This window comes from Dipodomys spectabilis, unplaced genomic scaffold (genome assembly GCF_019054845.1).
Source record: "Dipodomys spectabilis isolate Male_0828 unplaced genomic scaffold, ASM1905484v1 ptg000152l, whole genome shotgun sequence".
In the NCBI taxonomy this organism is placed as follows: Eukaryota; Metazoa; Chordata; class Mammalia; order Rodentia; family Heteromyidae; genus Dipodomys; species Dipodomys spectabilis.
The window spans coordinates 4,732,737-4,742,796 of NW_024870829.1; the positions used below are offsets into that span (position 1 = coordinate 4,732,737).

The 10,060-nt window shown below is 35.1% G+C and overlaps 1 non-coding gene across 1 annotated transcript; it reads left to right on the forward strand.

Moving 5' to 3' along the window:
* The first annotated feature begins 5,302 nt into the window (after nucleotides 1-5,302).
* Nucleotides 5,303-5,409, forward strand: LOC122118439. The gene has a single exon (XR_006149362.1). It is a non-coding gene; the product is annotated as a U6 spliceosomal RNA (small nuclear RNA).
* The last annotated feature ends 4,651 nt before the right edge of the window (nucleotides 5,410-10,060 follow it).

Consider the following 10,060-nt stretch of genomic DNA (forward strand, 5'->3'; position numbering starts at 1 on the left):
CCCCTCCACAAATTATAACAACATCAAATACAGTGAAAAATAAGTTAAGTTTTTTTTGTTTTTATATTGTAGTAGGAGCATCTATACAATGCTGAAAATTTGAATTACACAAAATATGCAACATGGGTAGGCACTGGTGGCTCAAAGGTTGAATGCTGAATAGATCTATCATATTTCTTAGATTTGTCTTGGATGGTTGTATGTTCTTTTTCTATTAAATCTACGCTGTCTTCTATCCTCAGGATTCAATTTTCTGCGTGGTCTATTCTACTATCCAGATTTTCTACTTTTTTTTTTCTTTTACTTGTAGTTGGTTGGCTTTTATGGCTTCAAATTCTTTGTTTTAGATCTTGTATGAAATTCTTTACTTCCTTAATTTGATGTTCAGTGTTTATTCTCAAATCACTTAGTTGATTGGTTATGGTTTCCTTGGACTTCCATTCCTTCTGTTGGGATCCATTCAGCATTCCCTTTGTGGACTCCCTGACTTCTTTCAGCTCTCTGTTTACGGATTCCATGAATGTCTCTAGTGATCTTTGTGTATTTTCATCCCGCTCTCTCAATTCTTGTATTACTCTTTGATTAGCTTCCTCACGTTCATGCAGTTCCTGTAGTTCTCTTTGACTGATCACAGCTTGCTCACACAATTCCTTTATTTCTCTTTGAGTGTTCTCAAGTTGCACATGCAATTCCTTTATCTATCTTTGAGTAGCTTCCTCACGCCTTGAGCTTCCTGTTTTGATCTTTCGTTTGCCTCATCTCTCTCCCTCTCATGGTCACACAGAGTCCTTTGCAGGTTTTCAATCTTTTTACCATGTTTACCATTAGTGTTTATAGAGCTTTGGGGGAGCTCTCCTCTGGATTATTCATTATCTGTTCTCTCCACTGATTATCATGAGTTGGAGTTGAGATACCCGGACGTGCCATTTTTCTTGTGTTTTTTCCAGCTTATTCTGCCCATTTGGGATGAAAGTAACACCAGTTTGTGCTAGAAAACTACCTTAAGGCAAGCATCAACACAGTCTATATTTGCATAGTCAAAAGCCTGAGATAAAATCTAGTTCAACAGATATATTTTTCAACATCAAACAACTATGTATTAATAGTCTATGAACCACAAAGAAGAATTTGGCAAACCAGAAGTTATTAGTTTTAGCGAGAGATGTGGGTATAAATAAGAATAGAAGGATGTGGAAAGGTAGAGGGAGAGCTAACTTACTCCTAATGTCAAAGCAGAAAATAGGTTGGATAGAATGATAGTAGAGACTGGGGAAAAAAGAAAGAGAAAAAAAGACAAGAAAAAATTGTAAAACAAAAATTAAAAATTAAAAAATGAAACACTTAAATTATGCAAATTAAAAACGTAATATTCAGAGAAGGACTGGAATAGGATAAGAGATCGGAAGGGATAGAAAGGAGACGTGAAAAATTAAAAAAATTAAAATGCTTAAAATTTTATATAGGTATATAGAGGTAGTACGGCTATTAAGGAATTTAAGTCTAAGAGGTTTTGAATTCAGTAATAAATTTCTGGATTAAGTATGTATAAAATGGGGGATAAGGTCTAATAATCGACTACAGGTATATCTGATAATGAGCAGAAAAGCGATTAAATCATGCAAAGAAGAAGGAAAGAGAAGAAAAAGTGAAAAGAATGAGACAGAAAAGAAAAAAGGATTAAAAGATCAGTAGAGCTAAACAAAAATGGAAAAAAAGCACACACACAAGCATATACCCCTAAAATAAAAATTATAAGAGGAAGAAAAAAAAGTTAATAGAAAACAATTTTTTAAAGTTAAAAATTAAAAATGTTAAAAAAATTTTAATAAAAGGTAACAAAAAAGAGTTATTTGCTTTTTGGGGGTGAGATGGGAAGGTCCTCATCTCCCTTGTGTCCATAACCAGTCTCTTGTTGGAGTCTCTGGTCTGCTTGTGGTGTTTGATTTTCCTGTAGCTTGGTTGTTTTTTTAAGTCAGTTTGTTTGAGGAGGCAGAAAAATGCTTTGATTTACCCAGGATTTTGTCATCCTCTTCCCAGGTTAGTTCAATGGGAGGGAGATCTCCTTTGAGTATCCCAAAACAGGGTGATGGCTGTTTCTTCTAGTTTAGAGATGCTGTAATGGGGCTAGGTTCTTGGTAGAGTTGAGGCCTTTCAGTAAACAGTAGCTTTTCCCTGAGGGGCTAGCTTCTGAAGCAGTCACAGAGCCCAGCCAGGAGCCATTCTCAGGGTTTATTGTTACTGAATTTCAATTGATTGTCTAGGCTGCTGTAGGGAGAGGCAGCCCCTTGCTCTGTTTACCCAGTGAAGAAATCCACTCCTGGGGCTGGCGCAGGCAAGTGCTGGGTGAATTTTCCCTGCATAGAGCTGAGCCTGGCAGGTCAGGTTAGGTTCCTGTGACCTGCTAAATTACTTTTTGTTTTCATCCAAAGACTGAGTTGAGCTAGCTGCTCAGCGAGGCCTTTGCCAGTATCAGAGATGGAGATCTCCGGTAGTGGGCAGGGAGGGGTGGCCTTCCTTTCTCTGCTCCCTGAGAAGGAGTGAGGAAATCATGCTTCTACTCACACAGGAGTCTGGTTCCTGGGTGATCTCTGGTCTGCGATCTGAAGGATGAAGATGTCTGCTCCTTGTCAGTTCTTGCTGGTGTTGAGTAGAATCCTCTCACCTGCTGCATCTGGCTCCTTTGTCGTAGACTCTCTGTGTTGCAGGTATGGCGCCTACAGCCGCAACTGCCCCCGCCACAGCTGCAACCACAGCTGCTGGCAAGTGCTCAGATTTGTCTCCTTGCCCGGTTTTTCCCTCTCTGGCCTAACTCTCTCTACTGTGCTGGCACACTTGGTGTGATTCTCCAGCTTAGGACTTTTCACTGGAGCACTAAAGCTGTTTTCTATGTGAGAGCTTGTTTAGCTTCCAGCTTCTCCTTCGATATCTTCCCTGAAGCATAAATTTAAATTTTAAATGATAAATTATTTTGAAATCGTTTCACTCGGGCACAGGTATGGATAGATAAGTGATGTGGGCAGAATCAGAATTATTCAGAAGGTTGTAAATGGATGCTTACCTAGTTTTCTCTCGGCTGGATCATAAAATACAGACTGTCCTAATTGGAAAAAGTTAGCCTTCCGAGGTTTTCTGCATATAAACACTCCATCAACATTTTATTAGAGGATTATTCAAGATTAGCTATATGTTGATTGATAATGACTGATCATGACAGAAAGTTGAGAGAAAACCATCTACATTTCAGTGAGGTTCTGATTTGTGCTTCACAAACAGTTATGAAAGCTCTACATGAGAATTCTAGCAGCTGCATTTTAAAAAGTCCTTGGGTTGTTACACTTTCTGATATTGTCTCAATTCAAGTACTTCTCCTTGGAGTTCCATACTATTCAATGATGCTGGATTAGCTCCTTGTTACAATTTGCAAACTGGTCTTTTTGATGAAATTTGTGCTTTTCGAAATTGCTCTCCAATTCCATCCTCAAACTGCATACAAAATTTATCTGAAAAAATTTGTATCTGTTGATTGTGCATAAATATACTTTTAGTTTTCATTACAAATATAGAATGTAATAAAAATTCTCACAGCAATTATACTGCACTAGCTGGTGGGCAGATTCTAATGTAAATAATATACTGTGTTCATGTAGAGATTTAGAGTATCCAAAGTAATAAGCCTGTGGTCCTAAAACCAATACCTTACTTATATTGAGTGACAAATACAACTTCATATAAGTACAGAAGTTTTCCTTGTATGTTTTAATATATATTTTTATTATAAATACTGTACAGAGGGGTTACAGTTACATGAGTAAGGTAATGAGTACATTTCTTATTGAGCATTGTTACCCTCCCCTTTGTTTTTCCCCTACCATCCCTTCCCTTCACACCTCCCCACCTCCCCCATTCACCCATCCTCTTGTAATGTGTCTTGTATATTTCATTGTTAAAATGGGTCAACCAGTAACCTTTCCTTATATCATAAATGAAAAAATGCTGGCTTGATTTATGCTGATTCTACTTGTGTAGACACCTCTAAAATCACTGGCCAAATCCAAGAGCACATACATGAAATGCCATCATTTTTTTTTGTCAGTTGGTATAATTGTGTTCTACACATTTATTGACAGGTTACAAATTATTCTCAAACTTTAAAACATTAAAAATACTTTCTTTTTTTCTTATTTTCTTGGCCAGGAAATCAGCAAGACCTCAGTCAGCATTTCTCACATAGGAATTTTCACATGGGTCAGTTAAATATATATGTAGAGTCCAATTTTTTGAGGACTCACTCATCTGCCTACAAATTCATGCTGGTTGTTGGAAAAAGAGCTCAAGTAAGGATGCCATTTAAAACCTTATAACTTTACTCTTTACCAGGGTATTCTCCTGCTAAATTGGTGGTTGAAAGTGTCTACAAGACTAAGCAATCCTTGAGGAGCAGGGAGACACCATATGACATACTTACTGAGGTTTCCAAGTGACTTGCTATCACTTGTACTGCATTTTGTAAGTCAAATCTCTCTAAAACTACCAGTTTTAAGAGATCAGAGGAGTGGTAAATGAACTCTTAGAGACAAATACATCTTCAACATATATTGTTTCTAGTATTCAGTTTAAGGCATATTCAACAACTGGTGAAACTTGTGTTGGCTGTAATTATGTGTCTTTCTCCATGTGTGCATGTATACGTGTGTATATGTATGTGTGTGAATAGTAACATACATGCGTACATTATGGCTTATATCATCATTTATTCCTTGCTATCAAATAAAGTAAGGAATCCCTAAAGTTTTAACAGAAACTGTATAGTTAAAGTCTTAACTCTTCACTCTGCTTCTTTACACAAAGACTTTGCAACTTCTCATTAATAAAGGTTCCATAAACTCTGAAATGTACATACTTAGTACTTAATGTCTGTTACCATAAATCTTAAATACTTTATAGAAAAGTTTTATACCTGCCAAACGGTCCTATTTTGGGCATATATAAGCAAAATCCCAAAATTAAGCATATTTAAAACCTTAAAACTTTTAACAAACCTAAACACTTGCTGCAATGTTCATTTTGACAGGTGCCTTGTATAGAATAATTGAATTCCTCCCCCTACACATCTCTTGGACTACAAATATCTGGAATTATTTTGTTTTTGGCATGTCTATCTTGATTTTATTCCTAAATGTGTGCTTATGTAAGAAATATATGATTCTAAAATTTCACAACAATTCTTTTGAACTTAATTTTGTTGAATTGTCTAGTTTAATAAAATCAATAAAAATTATACTTTATATAAAAAAAATGTTCTGTGCTCAATTTAGCATCACATACACTAACATTGGAATAATACAGAGAAGATTAGCATGCCCCCTGTGCAAGTATGTCATGAAAATTTGTGTAGTATTCCATATTTTTACAACAACAGATGCTGAAAGGTGTGTGGTCACAAGGGAATCGTACTGCATTCTTGGTGGGAGTGTAAACTTGTTCAAATACTTTGGAAAGCAGTATGGAGGTTCCTCAAAAGACTCTACATAAAACTCCCGTATGACACAGTAATCCCACTTTTGGGGATTTACCCAAATGATCATAAACAAGACCATACTAAAACTACCAGCACAACTATGTTGATTGCAACATTATTTATGATAGCTAAGATATGAATCCAAACCAAATGCCCCCATTAGATGAATGGATCAAGAAAATACGGTATATTTACACAATGGAATTCTATGCCTCCATCAGAAAGAATGACATCGCCCAATTTGTTAGGAAATGGAAAGACTTGGAAAAAAATTTATTGACTGAAGTAAGCCAAGTCCAAAGAAACATAGGTCCCATGATTTCCCTTAATTTCAATAACAAATGTACGTCTGGGATAAGCAGAAAAGTTCAAAAGATATGTGCATATAACCAGATAAAATGATGTTAAAGAAATTGAACCCCAAAATAGGGACACAAGTGTTTTTTTTTTCTTGCTATTGTTTCTCAGGTACTTATAATGTGTGATGTCAATTTTTTGTTTTTTTGTATGTTTCTCCCCACGATATAACCCCTGTTTTCTCTGTATTTGAAGTTGGTGCACATACATCTTGTATGTATGCTTCTCTAATTTGGGGAGGGGAAGGGAAAAAATGCTCAAATAGGGATACAGGTTGACCCATTGTAACAATGAGATGCACAAGACACTATGTTGAAAAATGAACTTTACAATTTAGGCGGAGGAAGGAAGGGGGAGGGGAGTGTACTTGTGGAGGTGGGAGGGAAGGGATGGTATGGGAAATATAAAGGAGGAGGTAACAATGCTTGTTAGGAAATGTACTAGTTTCCTTGTTCTTGTAAATGTGACCCCTGTGCACAGTATTATTACAATAAAAAACATATAAAAATGTTCTGAGATGGAAGAGTTTATTTCCTGTATTTTACCCATATTATATCGTTAACAAAGAAATTAATGCAAAACACTGATATGACGGTAATTTGAATAAATGTGTGTGTGTGTGAGTAAGGCAGCGCTCAAGGAAACACGCGCGTGCATGTGAACACACGCCATGCATGTATATTGGCGTGCTCAGAGTTTAAAATCAGGGCTTCAAGGTCTTGCTAGGCCTTTCCTATCTAGATTGGTGAGCTACTATATAAGCTACATCTCAATTCCTGGCTCTTTGCTAGTTCATTAAACATTTTGAAAAATAATTTCATGAAGTTTTTTTTTTGGCCCTGATTGGCTCCCAAGTGTTATCCACAGAAATCAGACCCCAGAGCAAATATTCAGAGTAGATAGGATTATAGCTGTGACCAGCCAGCACAAGGCTTTTAGAACAATTTTAAAAAATAAAAGAAAATTTACTTCATGGGGGCCTGTTTTATCATCTCCTAATTTGAAAGCCTTTTGAAGTGAGTATATGTCAGTTTGGGGATTGTTAAAAGATAGTAAGTGATGATATTTAAAAGTTTTAGTACTTTTTAAAAATGAAACTGGAACTGTGTGACAGAAGAAATTTGGCTGTCTTCGGACCTCAATTTGTAAGCTCAGCTCTGTGTATGATAACCCAATGTCACCAACACATTCTGTGTTGAAGACAAAATGTGATAGAAAACAATCACCAAGGGCAATATTTGCTATGCTATTATTTCTTGGACAAAATGAATATTGAATTGAGAGTGTAAGAGAATGGAAAGATTTTACCCACCTTTTTGGTATTGCTGAAAGACTTTTGGAAACTTTGACTCATTTCCTTCCTCACTGTGTGTGTCTTTGGGCCATGCACTTAGTGTCTTTAACTACAATTTTTCCCAACACTGCAATGGTAATAACATTAGCATTATAGCGAATGTTATCTTAAGAATTAAGAGAATAAGACTTGTGAAACACTTAACATAAACCTATGAATGAGCTTTGATTTTAGCCAGCATTCTTTTTTAAATACCAAATAGAATATGATAAGTAATACAAAAACCATTACATGTAGTGTGAGCAACCAGAAGTAATATCTATTGACCATGCTCTGCTTCCAAGGAAGCCAGCTGGATAACTTCTCATGCTGTAAATCAAACTGGTTATCTTATGTCGTGATAGTGTAAAAGTATCAGGGACAGAACGATGAAGAAATGTTGTAGACAGAGGTGAAATCCATATGAAAATGTGCAAATCTGATAGAACATAAAAGTATCTGAGCAGTATATTGTGTTTTACATCATTTAAGTTACATCGCAAAGATAAGGAAGACCTGGAAGAATAAATTGTCTTTTTGATATTCTATCATAGGTCCTTAGAGGCATCAACACTTTCCTCATTCTTGTAGAGGCATCATCAGATGAGGGGAAATATATTTTTTGTTTGCTTCCTTCCATTTATTCTTCAGTTTGAAATCTGAACTACATGAAACTGAAAGAAACCAAGTGAAATTAGTCGTGCAGCCTTTGGAAAGAACAAAGTAAAATAAATAAATTATATATAGTCTTGTAAAAGGTCTAACTAAATTGAGTTATATAGTCTCAAGCCTCAACAGAAAATGATTTAAGCAATATCATGTTATTAAAAAAATTTTAAATGTTAAAAGCTGCTTAATTTTTTCCTTTCTACTACCTTGAATTTATTATTGATTTGCTATAGAGAGATTAAAGATGAGATTAACAACAAACTTGATTAAAAATGGACAAAAATTCTGAATAGACATGTTTTCCAAAAAGCCCTGAAAATCTCCTGTGGATTTACAAATTTGTATTTAATAAAACGTCTATGTTGGCTGAATGCTTTGTGAGCAGAAGTCATTAGAGAAATGCAATTCAAAATTACTATAATACTACTTTGTAACTATTATAACTCTTATCAAAAATATCCAAGGACCCACGTGTGGTGGTAAAGGCTGGTAATTCCAAGTGATTGGAGGTTGGAGAAAAAGGATTTGAGTCTAAGGCCAGTCTTGGGTACTGCACACAGTAAAAACCTACCCTTTAAAAAAACTCAAAAGGTAATAATGTTGGCTGGCGACACTGTGGAGAAAAGGAAATTTTCTATACTCTTAGTCAAAATACAGGTTAGTGTTCTCATTGTAGAAAGTAGTATGCAGTTTTCTAAAGAAATCCTGGGCTGGGAAGGTGGCTCAGTGGTAGAGCGCTTGCCTTGCATGCTTGAGGCCCTGGGTTCGATTCCTCAGCACCACATAAGCAAAAAGGAAAAAGCCGGAAGTGGTGCTGTGGCTCAAGTGGTAGAGCGCTAGCCTTGGGCTGAAGAGCTGAGGGAAAGCGCCCAGTCCCAGAGTTCAGGCCCCACTACCGGACTCCCCCCCCCCCCAAAAAAAAAAAAGAAATCCTAAGTTGAAATATCATCTGACCCACCAATCATGTGAATATTTCTCTCTGGGTAACTCATAAATATATCTGTAGTTCATTGTTATTCACATTATTCACAACAGCCAAGATATAAATCGAAGTCCAGTGTTTAACTACAAACTAATAAAGCAACTGTGGTACATGCACAAATATCTTTTTCTGTTGAAACCAAAGTAAATTTTTTTATTATTTTCCTGTCTCTATGTGATTAACCTCCAAATAAGAAATCCAGATATATGATTTAATTTAGCCAATACTATTTATTGAGTATAAGGACCTTCTACTCTCTACATTCTTCACACTAAGATCACTAAATATGATGAGTCTGAAATAATTAGTCTCTTTTTGACCTATGTTAATATTCTTTACAATGTGAGTGAAATGTTTAAAAAGTATCATTTGTTTTAGCTTAATTTCTCTGAAGAGACCATAAATGATATTATCAAAGCTTAAAAATGATTTTATTTAAAATTTAGAATTCAGGAAATGGTTTAGATCATTCTGGTTACTGTAGCCCTCACTACAACCTCATGAGAAAATTTATATTGATGAAGCAAAAATCTGAGGTTAGACATTTATGAATAAAAAATCATGTCATTCTGAATATGTAGAGCTACATAACAAACATAGAAAATTTAGCTTTTAAATACCTGAATATGCTAGTACATTTAATTGCAGGGTAAGTACTTATTCTGAAAAGAGATAAAATTGCACTTATTTTGAAATGTAAACCTAAGTATTTATTTCAATAAAGACAATGTTTAAAATATCACTCATTCAAGAAACAAGATGTATAGTTAGTTGTTTTTCATGCCAATTATGTTCTCTAAACTTACTACAAATACTAGATTAGTAAACTTAATTCATTGCTTTGTAGGGAAATAGCAATTCCGTTTCTTAAAACTCATGACAAAAACTTTTTCTCAAACAATTGCTAAGTAAGTGTTTTATATTTTTTGTCAAGGAATTTTATTCGATAAATTTTTATTCATTAAGTTAACTAATTGACAAACAATATAAATTATGCATGGACAAATTTATCTAACACGAGTTTGTTGTTTTTTTTTTTTTTTTCAGAAGACAGATCATGGCTCTCTTAAAGAACACTAGAAGGCAGTGTGTTCTTTATTAATTTTTAGTTATTGTGTTAATAGATATTAATTGTCAGAAGTGACAATTCCATAATATATTTAACGTATTTGATTATACTCCCTCTATTTCCTTCTCATTA